Source organism: Lipophrys pholis (genome assembly GCF_963383615.2).
Source record: "Lipophrys pholis genome assembly, chromosome: 10".
Classification (NCBI taxonomy): Eukaryota; Metazoa; Chordata; class Actinopteri; order Blenniiformes; family Blenniidae; genus Lipophrys; species Lipophrys pholis.
In genome coordinates, this window is record NC_137640.1 from 5,195,654 (window position 1) to 5,216,810 (window position 21,157).

Genomic DNA, 21,157 nt, shown 5'->3' on the forward strand with positions numbered 1-21,157 from the left:
AAGCTGATTCCAAGAGAGCCGAACAAAATAGCCCATAAAATTGTTCACCGATTTTGAATTGAATTGAGGAAGCTTTGTGTGATAGGTTTGTACACATGACATTATTGCTCATAATGAAAGAATATGCACATTTCCAATCACCTATTGTGGCCCTCAGAGTAATATAGTATCTCAAAAAGTAGTATCATCCTTCGCTGCTTGATGATCCCTTCTGGCCTTCTAGAGGGCTAAGTGATATAAATGTAGAGGCACAGCCTCCACAAATGAACATTGATTGTATCCACAGTGTGCAGGAATCTACAATTCCAAGACGCTTCCTTTGAGATAATGAAGCACCCAGTGACAGGTGGAATTACCGTTGACCACGTTAACAATAAGTAACAGTATATTGACAATTTGAAAATAATTAGAGCTCAGGGGGAAAAAGTTGTTTACCTTGAAGACGATTCCTATATTTATAGGTGAATGTGTCAGGAGATGTGTGAATCGCTCCTCGTTTTCAGGCTTCTGGCGTCCTTGACCTGTCATTAACTGAAATAATTAAACCTCATATTGCCAGTTCATTGATTCAGCTCTTTGGGAATTAAAGGTCTCTCTCCTGTCTCTGAAACCACTTGTTTAAACTGTGAATTATCTCCTCTCTCTGTTGAATTTAACCTCTATATCTTAATGTGTCAATAACCAAACCATGTGGACATTCTCTGAACTTTACCTGTCTACTTGACCAAACCCCGAATTGCTCCTCACTCTCTTGCACACCAGTGTAATGGGCAGTGTACATGCAAGGCTAAATACTAGTGCTGGCAGTCCCTGGCGTATGAGATGGATAACATCCAACTGAGACCTGTTCTATACTGCATGACCATCACAAAAGAGACTGTCCATCAGCCAAACTTTGTTTTCAAAATAGAGCAGAAGGTGTGTGTTGATGAACAACAGCCGGTTTAGCACTGGAGACACCGTGAACACATGTTGCTGCCCAGACCTCAAACGTCTCAGACTGAGTTCCCCAATCCTGAATTAGTCCACACCAGCCAACTGACAAAAAAGATTCTTTCTGCTTTACCCTCAGAACTAATTTCTTCCTCCCACAAACGGCTGAGTTATGGTTCTCCGTCAATATGGAGCAAATGGCAATCCATTGCCTCAACGTGGTTGACCCTTCAAAGTTCTACATCAGTAATTCACTGCCACATGGTGAGGGAGCATTGATTTTCTGAAGGATCTGTCGTGAAATTGCATGACACCCTTTAGTAGTGTTATGGCACACTTGGGCAGTGATTGAAGCAGTTGCAATTTGATTGAAATACTGCATTATTTGTTGTTTACTTCTTGTGTATACAGTAAAAAAATGGGAAAGCGGAGTAATGGAAATAACGGAGCAGATTAATCACAGCCCTTGCAGTCTGTGAAGCTTCCACAAATAGAACTTGTTGGCGATGTGTGTTTGGCAAGTGTCAGTACTCCCGCTGTGTTTTCATCTTGTCTGTGTGTTTTCCTCTTCCCTGTTTTATTTTGTACTTACTTGTGGTCCCCGACTCTCGCCACTTGTCCTTCCTGTGTGCGTCTAATTATGTGACGTGTTTCTCCTGTGTCTCCTTAACTCCCGGTGTATATTAACTCCCTCTCCCGGTTTATCTGTGCCAGATTGTCTCAGTATGCAGGGTCTAGACGTCCAGTGTTCTCAGTGTTACCTTTTGGTGTATCAACGTTTGTGTTTTGGACCCTCAGCTCATTTTTGGACTTACTCTCGGATCACCCCTTGGACTCCACCCCCTGAACTCAGTGTGAGAGTCTGCTATTGGGTCCCGTTCTGATCCATGACAGTGAGCAGTGGCTCTGAAGGGGGTCGCTCACAGCAGCATCAATGTGATGCATTCACATAAATTGATCTTTACCGACCTAAATTAGTGAATCTCTCATTCAACTGACCCATCCAATGCTCAGGCAATGTCTCCCAGGAACACTGCAACAAGAAACAATCAAATTAAGGTATTTTCGTTGACACAGAGCAATAACTAAATGTATTGCAAGATTTACATTCCACCATAGTAGTTGCTTTTGTATAGGAGTTTTCAGTGTCTAACATCCGCTGGTATAATCAAAGGACAACAATGCCTTCTTCCAAAAAAAAAAAAAAACTGCCCTAAAACATATTTCTTCACTTTTGTTGCATACATCAATTCAGCAGTGTCAACAATACCAAACATTCAGTGTTGTTGAGCAATATAAACCTTGAAGTGGCAGTTTAATAATTCTACATTACAACACATTTGGGGTAGCTGGTGAATTTAGTTTTTTTAATCGGTCTTGGATATGTCGAAGATTAGCCATAACTTTGCAACTTTATATTTTCTGGAGCCACAGATTTAACACTCACAACCCCCTCGGAGTCATTTTAGGACAACTATTTCCCATTAAAACTGCTGTTTTTAATCTTAAAGTAATTACCAAATTCAATCATGCCCTCTGTAATGATAGGGTTTCCTTTTTGTGAGGAATGATAACATTTGTCATTTTTTACTATCCACTACCAAAACCCTTCTTTTCCTCATCAAAGGTGTATGCATATATTGTTGTCATTGTTGGGGGAGCGTGGACAAACTAAAACACAGGTCTTCAAACTCAAGGTAATCTTCAACTGATTGTGTCGGATCCATCCAGAATAAAAACAAAAACAAACCAACAATATGATATAAAACACAAGGTGCAACAGACAGAGACATGGATAGATATATGACACAGCACAACTAGAATTTCAAATAAATGAATACATTAAGCAGGTAAAGAGCCTGGAGAGAAACAGCGCTTTACCAAGAAAAGACAGATGGACAGACCGAATTGGCTAAAATACACACAGCATAAAATCAAACATGAACTACAACAAAGATTTGAAATGAAAACATAAACCATGTAGAGAAAGAAATATGAATATGGGAGCCACATGAAAAACCTGTGAAATGGCAACATAAAACTAGCGCTGTGAAAGTCATTTTTCATTGATAGAAAAAAAAATTTAATATAGCAGTGATACCATTTTAACTTTTCCACTGAAATGATGTTCCAAACCGAATCAGATTTATTAAAATAATATTATTATTAGTTCCATAGCCATGGTCTTGATTAGATCTGATGTTAATGAAAAGATTTTACTCCAAAAGCAGAAAAAATATAAATTCTTTTTTTTTTGGGGGGGGATTTTTTAGTAAGGGGACTCAACAGGTAGTAATTTTAATTGCGCCATTAGTCTGCTTCAACTGCCACTTCTGAGTCTGGTTCTGCAAATAATTCTTCCTGTTAGAAGGTTGTTTTTCTTTTCCACTGCCACTTATGCTCATGTGGAATTTTGGGATTTTTTCCTGTAAAAGTGTTTGGAAATGACTGCTTTGCATTTGGCATTATACAAATAAAAATATAATTGAAATGAACTTGTAAAGCAAGCTTCAATTAAATACTGTCATGGATACCATCGATATACATTTTTTAAAACTTGCAACCACGACCACATAAAGTATGTTTTCACTTTGTGGGATAAAGCAGGGTTATCCTTTGAAAACCTACAAAGGCACGGGGAGATTATGGAAACTCCAAACAGGAAGGTTCCAGGACTATAGAATTGAACAATTAACTTTACGTTTATGTACTTTGATGTTTCATTCATACCTTTTTTCTTTAACTTTATTACTTTTTAACAAAATAAGCTAATTGCATGCTGAGATGTATATTATAGTTCACACTCCAAAGAAAGGGGTGTTTTAAAATGTTTGCATGAATAACATTCTCAAATATAACATCTTTTGTTTTGTCTCAATTTTTAATCAAATGTTATCTCTTAAAGACTCCACTTTGAACAAAACATGAGCTGTTGTTCCAAATTCTGTTCTGTTCCACATCTGTTATTGATCTATTTTCTTCTGCTAAATACAGAAACATATTCACCCTCATGTGAGCTCCTTTGGGCTGAAAGTATATCGGTTGTTTCTTTCTTGTATTGAAAACAATCAGCAGGGGGGCAGAGAAGCAGCGGCATCCTGTTTTCAATAGTACACTGTGGGGTTTATGAAAAGAGCACAGGTGCTATTGAATTATGAACTTGCTACAAGTAAAGCTGTCAGACTAATGATTGATGTCTTCCACTTCCTCTTGTAAATAATCTAAATGGGAAACAAAATCACTCTTAATGCATGAGTGCAATGAAATGAAAGAAGATACTCAGATTCCTATAAAAAACGTTATTTTTAGCATCAGTTGACACTCGCTCGACATGTAATGTAAAAGAAGCAATTCTGCTAGAATCATTATTTTAACAAACTACAAACTTATTTTTACACAGCTCCAAAAGTGTATGAATTACAGCATTAAAATACTTCTATCTTTCCTTCTTTCTTCCTTCCACACAATCAGAAAATTGCATAATTTGGGTGGATGAAGAACATCACGGTAAGAGGAGAACTATTTTGAACAAGGGTCTCTACAACTGTAATGGGAGGAACTTAAAAACTACTGGACGAGTGCAACAAATTTATTCTAGTTAGCTCGTTGCTGTAGATAGATTTATTACAGCAATTTTGGGAAATGGTCAAATGGGAGGTGTATCCTAGGAAATAATGCTTCTTTTACACCATGTTTAAAAAAAGAAGGAAAAAAAAAGTAATGCATTGTAATATTAAAATGTTATAGTCCCGTACTTGACTTCGTTTTCAATAATGTTGCAAAAAGCTCGGCACTCATTTCGTGTTCTCTTGGACAAGGAAATGATCAAAATTCAAATACCTCCCATTTAGACCCAGTGGAGTGGAGAAGCTCTAATTTAGATGACGCCTACATGAATTGTTTTAGGGCTGGTTTTGTCCCAACAGGGACCGTCATTAACATGGACTCCTGCACAGAGCCTCAAGCTCAAAACGGTCCTCAAACTGCCCATGCAAAAGTGGGAAAATTAGCAAATGTCAATCACTAGCTGACACTATTATCAGTCGGAGACCGTTGGAGTTTGAAAGAGCCGGAGGGGGTGGGGGTAGAGTGTTGAGGGGGGAGGGGGGGGGTTCCCCTTCTATGGCCATATTCTGACTATCAACTCATCATATTATCTTCATCCGTTTGCGCTGCGCTGTTCTTGCCGAGGGTGATACACAGCAGTCGTCCACTTCCCGTTGCTTTGTTTGTTTTAAATGACAGCCACTGGAAATTATGTAGTGGGTGTGTCAATTAAGTGGTGGCAGGGTACGACAATCAGTGTCACACCAGGTTGCAAGAATAGTAAGGTTTTTGTTTTTTTCTCCAAGCATGAGTTAATATGGCAAAGATGTGGAAAGAAATTAAGAACCGGCCCCAAATCTGGTTGGACTGTTTAACTTTTTGTTTTTCATTCATTTTACAGTTTTTTCAGTCATCAATCAAACTTTGATTGTATCAGGGACGTGACTGTCAGCTTTGTCAAGGTTTTTCAGGATGATGTGGCCAACATCTCTGTGCAAACGATCTGTCACTGATTGCTGCACCAAAAGAATAACTTTTTTTTGGTCAAGGCAGTGGGACAGTGTATATGGCTTTGTTGTTTTTATCGGCCCTCTGGTTGGCTATGCAGTTTTTGGGAAAGTTTTATTTTGTCATCATGGGTCCAGTGCCCTGAGGTCCAAAATTGTCTGTACCAGTACGACGACTGGGATTCATTGTGTCAACGTTTCCACAACTAAACAAACACTGAAGCTTTAAATAGTGTATTTTCCAAACTATAAGTTGTTTGAAAAATTTATCAATACATGTGTCATGAAGAGGAAAAAAAGAAACCTAAAATGCATAAAGCATATGTTGCCCTTTCCAAACGCAACAGCACTAACTGTAAATTCGTTCCTTTGCTTTTACCCCACGATTAACTGTCCTGAGTTTCTTCATCACAGTCGCATTTTCTCTGCTTTACTCCAGTACCTCACACGTTTCTCAGTCGCTTCAACATCAAATTTTTATTCATTATTGAGTCACCAACAATTAGCATAGTATGAGTCTTTAAGTCTCAAGGTCAAACAGGTGAGCCTTTTGGAGGCTGGCTGTCGAGGTCGACCCTCCATCAAGTGTGGCAAGACACTGGAATGACCTGTACTGCATCGCTCAGCAGCCCACTTTAAGCAGAGGAGGCACCAGACCAGCAGGCAACCATAAACATCCCGTAGTGACTCAGACGTTGAACTAGTAGTGTCAGCCAATAGGGGCTCATTGGGGTCTATGAGAAGCAGTAGTACTCGTAGACCCTGTGCTTTGTCAGTGCGATGCGGTATCAGCTGCGGATGCAGGAATAGGGCCTGATGACTTCTCAACACCTGCCATGAACAACCACCTCAGTCCATGGAGTCTGAAGGTGAAGCACTGAGCAGGAAGAGGGTCGTTTGGTAGAGGGGTCCCATGCTACCATGTCCCGGTGTCTTTGGTGGCAAGCTCCTTCTAATGGGAAGCCGCTATGAAGCCAGAATGTCCCAGTCTCCATCCCGTCAAGTCGAAAAACATCCTCTCCTCTTTCTGTGGTTCATCCAAGAGCTACTGAATATCTTCTTTCAGGCCAGCGGTCTTTTTATAAGCCTTTTGTAGGAGGATATTATCCTTATGAGGCTTCATTGTAGTTGGGATGTAGTACTCACTCAAAAATAAATCTGCGTGCTGGGATGAGCAGAAGATTAAATTATATCCGATTAATGTCCTATTTTCTTTTTCCGGGCAATATTCTGGTTTCAGGATTTTAGATGTGGTACTCCTTAAGCATTGATACTTAAATCAAAGTGCAATCATTGTTAGTCGTCAGTGATTTTGAATCCACAAGCACACTATGAACATGCTTGATATACTATTGGTTCAGGAGGAATGAAAGTATGTTTCTTCTTCTTTATGTTTTTGAAAACTCTATCTACCAGAGGTAGAATGGTGTGCTTTCAAAAGAGGGTTTAGTAAACAAGGTGTTGGGTCATATAAAATTGATACGGCGGTCAATAAGAGTGTACATATCAGATTGAAACTGTTGTAAATTCAATAAAAGTCCAGTTCAGCCTGTAAGCCATGACATTTTACTTAAAACATTGATTTCTGAGCACAGTCTGGTTAACTTGCATTCATTTCATACATGTGTTGCTTCTCACCAAAATCAGGTGGAAAAGAAATACTGGTTGCATAAGCCTGTTAAGTGTAACATAGCAACATGACATAGCACTGCCTGACTGTGTTAAATAACCTTTTTGCATACACTCCTAACAACAAGCACAATAAGCAACCATTTTGTCAGCCTGCTTGGATGTATGTGGTTTTGAAATATGGACTAAAAGGGGCTTTGAATTGAGATACAACACTCTGTAGGAGTGCCAAGTCCAAGTCTCTGCATTCCCCCATTGTGTTTTTTCCAACATGTAGTCTGGTGCTTCCCTGTCTCATCTGTTTCTAATTAAGGACTACCTTATTATCCACCAGGCTGTGTCCTCAGTCAATTCTGTGCTGTGGTATGTTCAGCAGTGAGCAACAATGGAGCAGCCTAATTGTAATAAATGCAATCACAAAAACTAATGGGCAGAATTATGTCACAATAGACTGAGTAGAGCGAAAGCCCAAGATGATTTTCAATAGTGTTTTTTTTTATGTGTTTTCAGTCTTTTAAGAAACCTCTGCTTATTAACAAAACCAGACGAGACAAAATAAATATGAGTGAAAGAATTAAAAAAAATGCTAAAGGAGGATTTAAACTAGTGACGAATACAAGTATACATACGGAGACATTTTTATCAGAAGTTGGCAAAACTAGAGAAGCATATTTAAGGACAAACAACTGTCAATGTATTCAATATCAATTTTCCCGACTGTGGAATATTGTAACTATCCCATGTGTGTGAGCTTGGTGTTATTTTTCAGGGTCTAAAAAAGATAGACCCTCAGAGTATCATCTGCCATCGTGGTTTCTTCGGTGTCAAAACTGTTGCATTATACATGACAAATTTACATGTCAACAAAGCTGAATCACAAGAAAGTTATTTTCTTGCACTGCAACACTGAGAAATGTTTCAGGATCCTTGCATGTGTCATACTTGGCAAGATGAGTAAAAAAATGAATAAAAATTGCACTCTATGTCAGACTGGCTTATTAGGACATTTAAAAATCATGCAGCAAATTGTTATGGAGTTCTGCACATAGGAAAAAATAAACAGATGTTAAACACTTGCATTATCCATCTGCATACAGTGAGCTCGCGCCACATGGTCACCGCCAGCTGTGCTGACAGTTATACCCCACTCCCAAAGTCCCAGGCACAATTTCGAAAGCACGTCAAACTACACACACCTAAAATCAATTGAGTTACAACCCAATGGCAATTGTTTGTTCAGAAACAGAGAACATTTTACAGACAATAAAGCAGTTTTGATTTCTGTACGAGTGTTTGTGGAAAATGATTGGTGGTGAAATTGGCCGGGATGCGAGGGACACGGGTGAAAGTCTTGCCTGAGGCATGAAATTGGTCAGGGCCCGCAATGATGCAACTGGTGGGAAAATAGGGCAGTTAAGTTGGGAACAACAGGACCATAAGAAGCAAGGAGATGGGCAAACAAAAGAGATTGTATACAAAAGTGAAAGATGGTGACACGAAGTGCAAAACAAACTACGGTTGACCGGAATTATCACTATTGATTGTAATGACAAAGTTTAGAATGCTTAACATTGTGCCACATTTGAGCTGTGTGCCGACATTTTGCCCTATTTACTAAAGCCCTTTGTAAAATGACATATATTGCATCTCGGATTGTAATTTCAGGATGCATGCTTTTTTTCAGGTGATTAGCTAAAAAGAACACCATGAGTGACATCAGGCACAAGCGGGATTATACAAATGACGGTCTGTGAGTCATGGGTCCTGTTTGCACAAGAATGACTGGTATTGTTTCCATGTTCGTTTTCTTCTCACCGAGGAGTGAACGGATGGAGCATTGAATCCCCTACGCACAAAATTAAATACTCTAGCATTGTAGTAGGAGTTGGATGTGTTGGTGGAGGAACAGTAAATATATGTAAATCTGGCAAAACAAAAACAAAAACCAAAAAAACTTGAGACGATTTGTCATAAAGTCAATGCTGTGGGATAAAGAAGAGCGAGAGAAGGGCTTCATAAAAGATTAGCACACCTAACAAAGTTTCTGTTTATTAAGTATGTAAACAAAAGTCATGGGGATGAAATAACAATAAGAGCAGCTTCTCTGCTAAATGCTTTAAAAACTGATGCAATCAAACAATGCAAACATTTGGATTATGCAACAATGCATTAGCGGCCAGTATGTATAGGCACATGGACCATTTATTAGATTAGCTATTGAGCATTCTGACTTTTGCCTGATGACAACTTGGATAGACTCCAGCTTCCTGCTACCCTATTTTGGACACATTTGGTATAGAGAAGTGATTGTTAACTATTATTTTTAATTTTTTTACCTGGACTGCCCCCAAAATGGCTTCTAAAAAGACTACAGACCCCTTCTTCATTCCTTGATTTGATCGAACATTGCAAAGCTGCCAGACAATAGTGGACACAACCCCCCTCTCGCCAAATATCTAACAGCAGGAGCCTCTAAAATGACACAACTGGCATTTCCCCAGGTAATTTCTTGATACTGGAAAGTGTCATATAAAGGCTTTCTTTGAAAGGTCCAAATCTAATTTTGACCATCTTGCATCAGGCAAAGCCTCTGGGATCTCATGGTCAGAACCACTGAAGAAGATGGAAGAAATGTTGCACGTCTTGTGGGATCCCAGTCATTCGATTGAATTATCTAACAATACACAAAATAAGACAAAAACTCTCTTAGAAATCTCTATTGTTATTGCCACTTGCAGTTGCCTCTGTGTTGTCAGCGAACGGCCCGGTGCAGAATACTTGCCAATGCACACTGCGAAAGGTCTTTGCTGACAACTATAATGCAAACCTTAAACAATGACAGATAGTCCTTGATTAAGCTTCTGCCTATGAGGGGAGCTGGATTTGGTAGCACGAGAGTGTGAGATCATTTGCATTGATTATGTCACACTCTTGTTATAGAGAGCCAATCCCTGAGAATTAACTTCAGTTCCGGAGCCCTAATCATTTTTAGCCATCCTGCTGAAATGAAGGCAAGGGTGATCAATATGGCTTCGACTGGCTCCATGTGGGGGTCGCACCACTTCTTATCTCCTCCTCCAACAGCATTGACAGATGAATTTAACAAGAAGGGCACTATCTGCTTTGCCAAGAATAGAACGGCTAAACTATCCGCAGCCTTACTAGCATGGTTTCAGCAGTATTGATGAATATATCACAGATATCACATTGTGTTCAGTCAGAAGGAACCAATCCCCCTCCTACTTTTCTCCCTCTCTTGCTCTCCCTGTCTCTGTGTCTTTCTTTTCTTTCTTTAATAACTGATTTGGTAAGATCTCTTCCCACGGAGCTCGGTGCGATGACCCAAGGTAAGCTGCATTTTTACAAGCAGATTTATGCACCGTTAAATGGAAGTACACTCAGTACTGAAATGCATTTATTCCATCTAATCTGCTTAAGGTCACGAGTGCTGCTTGAGCCCAGTAATCAAGTTGTATGCAGTATGTGAGGTGTTTTATGTATATCGATTACTTAAGAGAGACTTTCTTCATTTCACACTGCTTGATGCAATGTATGTAAACTGCAGTGTTGTACTGTCAGTGTACAACAGGGGCGACAAAACTGGCCTGCAAGAGGCTCCAATCCATCCTGCCAAACCAAGAACATTTTTATCAAACAATTTCTTTAAGAGTAGTGGACACAACACACCACTGAGACCTGAGCAGAGATGTCAGTGATTCTGCCAAGAAATCTATCTTACTCATCAGCCTCAAAGCCATGCTGTCAGGGTGTGTTTGTAAAAACATTCAAGGTTTCTTTATTGTCATACCAGGACACTGCTACATGACATGTAGTCGACCCCGAAACGTAAATTAGTTAAGAATGAAATCGAAATAGAAAAAATGGACAGTAATGGTAAGTGTGAGCCTATCCCAGCTGACATAATCATTAAAATTTGTTTTGCCTGTTTGGGGCAAAACATTGACTTGTATTAATTTTCTGCAGACCCTCTTTACCATCCATCCATCCATCCATCCATCCATCCATCCATCCATCCATCCATCCAGCCACCACAGCTGATTATGGGTGAAAACAGGCTATATTCTGGACAGGTTGCCAGTCTATCAGTGGACAAACCTCACATTCGCATTCAAAGCTACAGGAAATTTGAGGGACATTAGACGGTCTCTCAACTTGAACCATTGGGGGGGAAGCAGAGTACAAATTGAAAATGTGCAAATGATGTGCAAAATGCTGCTGGCCCAACTGAAACTCATCAGTATGAAGGAAGCAGGCCGTGCACACATACACGTAACCAAACATGTATGTGTTTGGATCATAAGAGGAAAAATCCTATAAACAGTCCCCTAAAAGAAAACCCTTCTGAGCAAACACTGCTTACCTTCATACCACTGCTCTAAGTCAAGAAATCCCTATCAAATAACAGTGGCTACAAAGAAAAACATACACACTGCTCAGAGTTGCTTGCATCAAATGTATACATTTATAATCTATATTGGTGCAAAGAGAGAGAAAGGAGACGGAATCTGTGACAATCTAGACTTCCTTTTTTTAGAATTTGATTAGCTCCCAGTCTGAGACTGTACAATGCACTCAGCGGCTTCATACCAATAAAATGTGTCTGCTTCTTGTGGTTTCTCTTGAGCCACACATTACCCGACTTCCTCAATTTTGGGGCAACTCATAGGCCCTCAGGCAGGCACTTAGAATTTGATTGCACTTCAAACATGTTGCCATCTGTGGGTTTGGTAGGACACTCTCACAATACAGTTCCCCCAGTGCTGTTTGAACCACATTTGCATGTTGAGGCTGGAAAGAAAAATTATGCATTCAGAAATACTTCTGTACTTAACCTTCCTCTAGTGTTAGCTTTCTGTTACTATCTCCTATGTTAACGGGTCGGTTTTGACCCGTGTCTTAAGTCATCTCTCCTATCATTTAACAGTTGGTCACGATTGTGTATTATTATTATTATTATTATTATTATTATTGGATATATGTGTTATCTTTATTTCTATGTGTAGATAGATAGATAGATAGATAGATAGATAGATAGATAGATGGATAGATAGGAATTAATAATAATTCAAAGGCCATGCCCACTTGCCCACTTTCACTGCAGTATTTCAGAACAGTCAGCGTGACTGAAACCCTGAGGGCCATGAAAGATTAAATAATTTCTTCTTCACTTCTGAAATATTGGTACTGTGTCTGACCCTTTGCCTAAGTTCACCTCGATGCAGGAATCTTGAAAAGGAGCGCACCCTCCATGGCTTACAACATTCAGTAGTTGTACTAGGGCCTGGAGTATGTAGCCTTCCTCCACCACACATGGTGAAGAGAACTAAAGCAGACTTCATCTCATAGTTTCTAACAATTTCCCATATGATATATTATCAATGTATAGTATTGGTGCATTCTTACAATAATACCACAAACTAACTTGCATCAACATGCACTGGCTCCATTTTTCATGTTCGGGATATTTGTTTTTACTCTTATAGATCTATTAGCCCTGGCTGTAAGAAGATATGCTTAGCAAAAGCACCTAAGTGGTGACATAGTTTGTTTTTCCCCAAGATTGATTTGGTGCAGTGCATAGGTTAACAAGATCCCACCGGGGGAAGTGATGAAGGACACTTATTAATATCGCAGCATGTGCAGGCCTGGGGAAAAAGGGCACTCTTTGTTTTTCCAAGCCGTCTACCATCCTACAGTGTCAGTGTGCAGAAGCAGAAAAGGCTTATTTACCGCTTGTCCCTCAGGTTCTGTGACATTTTTGTGTCAAATCTAACCTTTTCTCTGAATTTGTGTGGACTCCCCCCCCCAAAAAAAAAAAAGAGTGGCTATGCTTCATTTTCACCACATTAAATCAACAAAGGGAGCTTTACTCATCAAAATTGGAATTTGTCCAGTTGTTTTCTGTCACTGATACAAGAAAAAAGTGAAACTGTCAGGGCAGGACATGAATCATCACATGGACTTCTAAGGTATAATAAATGACTTAACATTCAGAAGCAAAGGTGGCCTTATTAAAACAAGAAAATAAATATTTAACATAAAGCATTAGACATATTTTGCATTTGGTTAGACAGTATATGAGGCATACAGACTAAGTTTAGTGTGCTTCACAGATAAAACATAATAAGATAAAACTGATAAAAAAAATTTTTTGAAAAAAGCATGCAGGCAACATTTGGTACAGATATGTTAAGGCCCAATCAGGACGAGGCAAATGAGGAACAAAATGGGCAGATGAGGTTGGACTCGATGGGGAATCGCAGGGACCTGCAGCTCAACACAGAGAATACAATTCATATACAGCAGGAAGTGGGGAGTTGGATGAAACACAATTGTACACAATCAAGGAGAGGGAAGCAGCAATCAGCACTGAGAGGAGAGTCTCGGAGGGTGGGGCGGCATGAGACCCACAAAGAGAGGAGCGTTGGTAAACAAGACACCAGCCCCACAACAAGTGACCTCGAAGCTACCAAACACCTGGCAAGGCAGTGCATGAACTGGATGTTAAAATGTAAATAGAGGAGGAAAACTCGAGGTGAATCAGCTCAAATATATGACCTGATCGCAGATAGAAAGTCACACAGGGTATTCATGGCAGTGTTCAGTATGTTCTTCAGAGAAGGGTTTCCCTGGTTGTTCTTTCAGTCGTACTTTGCACAGTCCTTTAAACATTATACTTAAAATGTATTATAGCCAATATTTAAACAAACGTACTCCAGCATACTTTGCATGTCCTTTTGGGTTTTTCTCCTGTTTTACTTTTTATTCAAGAAGTCCGTATAGAGATTTGCATTTCTGCATTCTGACTGATGCATGGACTTGGTTTCTAATAATGCCGCAACAAATAATTGTTTTCACGCCTAACACACACAGGCATACATTTCAAGCCATAGCTCTTCTCATTAGGCCCCATGCAAGACCGGTTTATGCTCATTTAGGTATAGACAGTTAATCATTTATCGCAATATTGATCTTAATGTTTAAATAAAAACTGCATCGTAAAATAAAATTTTATCAGTGTGGTGTTCCACTAACGTGATCATTGTTTCAAATATAGACGATTCCTGAGGAATTTCCCATGTTTGTATGAACTGACATAACCTTTTACTTTGTTTGTCTGAATAAAACCATCAATTAAACTGAATGCCAGCTAAGGTATCCACTAGAGCAATTTCTTATTCATAGTGTAGCTTAAATGTTGATGTTTCTATTGCATTCGACGGACAACTAATGAGTTTACTTCCACATATCACATTGAAAATAATGCTCTGAGCTGCAACAGCCTGGTTTTCCCAAGCTCCTCATTAACGTTAAATCACAAGCTTGAAAGACAAAAAACTAAAAAAACAAAGAAACAAAAACAGGTCAAACAATTCTGATAGTTGGAGGACAAGAATTAGCTGTGTGGGAAATGTGTGTCTTAAGAGCAATTTCTACAAACAATACCTGTTGACTTTCAAGTAAAAACGCATCGTTTTTTATATTGTTTTTCAGTAGTTTCGTTTCATTGTTTTTGTAATGAAACCACACATACATGTGTGCAGAGAACAATACACTATATACATTACCAATGGTGAGTACACATATATTCGTATGGACAGACGACTAAGTTGAATTGTTATTACGGGAAAATAAAATGCAAAACTAGCAAGTCCAAGGAAAATATAGACTGGGAGTCTTTCCCCTCTGGAGTCTGCCATTATTATGTTTGTCCTTCTACTCGCACATGTGCAGAACAACTCTCTATTATGTCCGTGGTGCTCATGTGCAGTAGCAGCATTTCCGCCGTCGATACAGAGATGGAGTCGGGAGCATTTTCTAAAAGTTTTCCATCGCTATTAACAGTGATCTGACAAAGAAGGAAATACTAAAATTTCAACCTGCAACACTTCCTTTCTCTCAATTTCTGCAATTGTTTCCTTTTAAAATGATCACTTCTGCAGCATTTCATGGGAATTAATCAAGTTTCCTTCTTACCCGTCACAAACAATTTTTAACTAATCATGAACAATGGAACAATTTACAAAAATCAACATTCAGTTTTTTTAAATAAATCTCATCACAACCTGTTGTTCTCTGTTGAACAACACTATCATAACATTTGCAATTGATGAACACGTTTGGCACATTGTTTGCGTGAAAATATATTATATATACTGTATATATTTCCCCTGTGTTGACAAGGCACCGAAAGTTTGGTGCAGCCTGGTAGACTTTAAAATGACGGCCATTTTCCAGTGTTATAATAACTTGCAACTCTACCTGTCCAGCACCCAAGCTGAATGTTGCTCAGAAATGCATGTTAGGTCTACTTGCATGAAAGAATTAGAAATAAATTTTACAAATGCCTCAAGCCGATCAACCTGTTCTCAAACCTTTGCCCAGTTGCATTATTGACTTGAGAGTACTATTCTACAACATTTTTAAAAGGGTCCAATGCAGAAGCTTTGCCTTTCAGGAGAGGTGTAACACTTTCATTTTACTGTAAATCTAATGGTTTTAAATGTGTTGACAGTGTTAATACCAACAGCAACAGTCTTACCTTTGTCTTGCAGCTCACAAGTTCAAGTAGTTTAGCTTCCCAGTGGTGTTTGTTAAAAATGCAAGGTCAATCATGCACTCAGTGTCCTCCAGCAGTGAGGTGTCTTCACCTTTGGACTGCGTGAACTCTTTGATTTCATGCAAAAGTGATGAATAACTTTGCAAAACTCAACCCCTGCTGAGAAATTGTTTTTCCTTGTGGGGCAACAGGTCACCACACTCCGCCGACAGCTCCTCCAATACCACCTTAAATATCCTGTGCTGCTTTGCTTTGGTGTGGATGCACTTCTGCCCGTCACCCGACTAGCTTCAGTTGGTAGAGCATGAGACTTACAATCTCTAGGTAGTGGATTTGTGTCCCATGCCGGGTGCCACCTTCCCGTAGGCTCACCACCTGCAGGAAGGTTCTTAATCGGTGCGATGTGATCTGGGTGACAGTGCTCAGACTTCCACCCCCGCGACCCGGAATAGGCGGGAGAAAATGGATGGATGGATGGATGGATGGCTCTTCTGCCCTGCTCCTTTGGTCTTCACGAAGGGAGTCATTTCATCCCAAATGTCTTTTGCTCATACACTACTCACAAAAAGTTGGGTTTTTGGGTGAGATTTATGGAAAATAGTTAAATAGTTTATGCTGCAGTCAGGTCTGGAGAAAGTGCGGGCCACTCAATTTGAGGTACCTTAGTCTCCAGCAGCTATTCCCTAATGATATGACGTCGGTGAGTCGGAGAATTGTTGGCCATGATTATGAAATTAGGGCAATCACTAGATTAATGATGTTATTGAGGTAGTATGGGCACTGTACCGTTCCCAAAGTGTACGGCACTATTAGATATGTTGACAGGACACACCTGCCCACACTGTAACACCTCCACCACCAAAAGCTCGTCTGGTGACAACAGTGGCTGATGCATAGCGCTCTCCTTAACGTCTCCAACATTGTCAGCAGCCATCTTTTCTGTTCGACGTGAATGGACTTTCTTCAGAGAACAGCGCTGAGGCTCACTGGCCCCACGCCCAGTACTGCGCTCCCTGGTGGGTAGTTAGTGGTGATGGCCAAATGAAGCTTCATGAACCACTGTCACCACTAGTTTCTGAAGCCAATACATGGCGCTGTTTGATCAACAATTGTTTGAAAGTACTCTTTATGGCCAGTCTTTCAGAGTCTATCTTTAAACCAGGAGCGCCATCTGGTGGAGTCAGAAAATTAAGAACGTTGTTCGCGAAGCTTCATTTGGCCATCACTAGTAGTTAGCATGGTAGCTTGTGTGGCACATACTGAAGCGTCTCGCTGCATTGTACCATTTTGTCATTTTCACTTTCGCCTTACCAGTGCAGTTTTCTTTCACAGTGAGTTGGTTAGTTAGTCAGTTAGTTTGTTAGTTAGTCCCACTCTGCTAATGGAGACACATTTTACAGCTACCATCAACATGTTTGATAGATTTATTATCAGTTACAATGGCTAAACATGTTTGATTTGAAATTCAATGTGAGTCTGGGAGTGTGCATGCGTAGGTGCGTAAGTGACCAAAAAATAAAATAAAAAGTTTAATCAAAAACTGAAACCACTTTAATACCATATTGAAAATTTTCTTCACTTTCCACATCATCACAATTCAAATTTAAAAGTTTGGTTTATTAGTTCTTTTTTATTCACGGTGAATTAAGATATTTGTGATTATCTCAAAATTTTAAAAAACACGATCGTAGAAATAACATCCTATTTATTTCTGTCAAAATAAGCACCATCTGGATTGGCAGACAGTGTCAGAGACAATGAATCAGCGTTGAGACAGGGTGGCGTTTCTTCGCACTTCAGTCAAAACAATTTCCATCTGCTTATTATTTTTTTTTTGATACAATCCTAGAATTTCAGCTGTCATTGTGTACGTGCACCAAATTCACAATTCACAAAGTTTGTGGTATTGTAATAAATGCTGACAATCCCTGTTAGGGAAAAAATAAATATTATCCATATTATATATATATATATATATATATATACACACACACACACACACACACACACACACACACACACACACACACACACACACCTGAATGTACCGCACAGACATCTTCAACAATTTAATTACAACATCTGAAATTTGTGCTGTATGGATTAACTCTCCGTTTTGTTAATTAGCTTCCCAAATGACTTTTTTTTGTTTGTTTTTTCCTGCAGAGGTAATTAGAGTAATGAGGAACATTACTGCTGTAATACAACTACACAACAACAGGCTGCACAACTGTGCTGGTGAACAAAAACCCTTTTGCACTGAATAGTGTTGACGGCCAAATTGTGGTCGCTGGACCTACAATCTGAGAAATTCTACGGGAAGCAAAGACAAGAGCGGTAGAGGAGAGAGGGGCCAGGGTGGGTAAAAGAAATAATCATTGGGAGAGGACTGTGCTATCCACAGGGGCTCCTGCTAATTGCCTCACTCATGAGTTTGTGGGACATGTTAGTCGGCTACTGGATCTGGATCCAGCTCTGCCGCCTCAGGGGTGTTGGCATCTTGGCTCACCAGACGACAGCTCAGTTTGACATGGACTGTTTTCTTTCTTTTTTTCCTCCCATTCCGCTCAGCCACTGCAACTTACCTCCCCTAGAGGTTTCCCCCCTATCAGAAGTGGCCTAGCTGTGATGGATTGGCATCCTGTGACTGTCAAACTGCTTTATGGTTCTTTAATGAGGCGATCAGGCAGGGGGAGCCTCCACAGCCACTGCCACTATTGGTGCTTAAAGAGGAAATCAAAACAGGTGAAGTTTCATTATAGCTGCTGCTGTTCGTACCGGGCTTCAGCGGCCAGATAGTCAAACAATAAAACAAGCAATGCACTCGTGCATGTGCACCTTTTTCATTCCAATAATAATTTATGTATTTTCATATTTCTGTTTGCCTCAGCTCATGTGTTCACATTTGCGTAATGGACATTCATTACTCACGGGATTTGCGGAAATGCAAACCCTTTGTATTATTGTGAAGTTTCAAGAATCAAATATATGTGAAAGTAATGACTGACGTCAACAGGGAGAGCATTATTCATTCATTTGCTATAATGAAGGCGAATTCTTTATGTCCATATGTGCTGCTTTAATTAGAGATAAAGCACTTGCATGCACATGCAGAAAGCAGATGTCCTCCCAGTTTCAATATTGCATTATTTCTGGAATTACATCATTAATGAAACACAACATAACAGCCAGCAGATAGCTTCATTAAATAATGATGTTACAGCTCACAACAATCTGTTGGCCCAATATTTTTCTCTGCTAACAGTACGTCCACCCACACATACTGTCTCTGCATCTCCAGACATCCACCCTTTTTGTTGATTGTGTACATGTCGGAACATGTCCAGGATGTTTCATGCACACACAAACACTCAAAACGGGAGCAAAGTAAACAGCGTTGACAATGAAATACTCCAATTATGCATAAAAGAGGATACAGACGCAAGCAATTACTCAAACTGTGCCAGCTGTCACCACCATAATACAGCTGTGCATATGCTATATCCCATCATTCAAGACTGCATGATTGTCACAGCACAAAGCTGTAATCTGCTGTCTGGTAGAAATAATCTGCCACAACCAAATTAGTCTTATTTTGAGAGCGAATTATGTTTGTTTATGGCAAAGAACAAATCCTGCAGGAGTGAATTGTGCATATTTATAGCCCGGTTTTGCAAAAAGCTGTTCCATGATTATTATTTGCTGCCACCAAGAGCAGTCTGGACACATATAAGTGACTGTGACAGGCCACAAACCAATGTGAACACTGAAATGGTCATTATTTAGTTTATTTTTGTCACATTGTAAACATGACATCCCTCCAGCATGAAAATAAAGCACATTGCATACAATATGTTGGTCATATTTCCATGTTTATCACACGGTGGGGTGAGCTACAGGTAAAGAGAAGCCACTGTGTTTGTGTTGGCAGACAAGAAAAGAAAAAAGGTCAGTCGAGATAATAATAACAATTATTAAAATACCACCTGTATTCCTATAAATTCCATCCAGGAAATGACACAAATCTGAGGAAATGAGTCTGGATCCTGTCATTACATTTGAAAAGATTTCCTATTGACATACGACTCTCAAAAATTGATGAATCTCTTTATTGTAAAACAGCAACAAAGCATGTTTTTAGACTTATTTGGTCTACAGTAGGCGCTGACGCAATTTTAGGGCAAATTCCATTTCATAAGAACATCCACACTCACATTCACACAGAGGGGCAAATTCAGGGTCACCAATTAACCTCACATGGATGCTTTAGGACTGGAGGACAAAACCTGAATACCTGAACCAAACTCATGCATGTACAAGGAGAACATCTTCCACACAGTTGCCCCCGAAGCCCAGACTGGGGATATTCTTGCTGTGTCTCACGAATGATAACCACCATTGTACTGACCTCAAGTGTAGTTTTTATAAATGTGAAAATAAATACATAAATATAAAGCAATAAATATAAGTTATTTATTGCTGAGCTCTATTTCAAAAGGAATCCAACACAAAACATACAGTACATCACATACAACATGAGTAGACATACATCATATATATTAGATAAATCACATTAAGGTATTGATACTTAAGTTGTTTCCCAATCTAACAATGAAAGTTGCATAATGTTTCACTTTCAGCTTGTTTTACTTGAGCATTTGATAATGGCAGTGAGTAATGACTTCCTCAATAGAAATCTGTTAGAGAACTCTCCTATGAGTTGAATTTGATCCACTAATAATACCCATCAACGGAATAGGAAGTGGGCAGCACAATAGATTCAATGTTCATAACGGCGGTGAGAGTTTGAAGAAGTAAAACGTTGTTTTTTTTTCAAAGTGAGTTTCATCTCATTTCTAGTCCACTTTTATTTATTCAGTTTGAAGCAATTAAAACGGCCTTTTAGGGGAAACAATACAAACACATATTTGAGATGCGTTCCTCGGAGGGTTGCAAAAATAAAGACCTTCTCATATTGTCACAGCTTTTGTCGATGAAGCCAAAAAAATTAATTTTCACATCGCCTTGTGTCTCCATTTCACCCCACATACGGCAGCATCACTTTTTGTTCTTGCTTTCTCTCTCTTTTTTTTTTTTTTAAATTAGTGTTCCTCCTCTAAAACAATATGTGTCCCAGTAACGGCCAACATACAGAATCAATTTCATGCTGCTTTAACACTCAGAAAATAATTTTAATTCGGGAACACAAAGCTGCTCCAAAACTGCTTCAGTCAGATGAAGGCTATTATGAGTCCTGGATTAAATCTACAATACATGGTATTGACATGAACCTTTTTATGTCTTTCCTAAACACAAACGTCTCCCTCCAGGGTGTCCCAGTCCGATGGTTTTCCTGTTACATTTGAATCATATAATTGCACCACTGAGGATTCTCCTTGACAGTACTATGCTCTACTGAAGCAGGTATAGGTCTGTGCTCTGTACATAAAGCAGTAAAGAG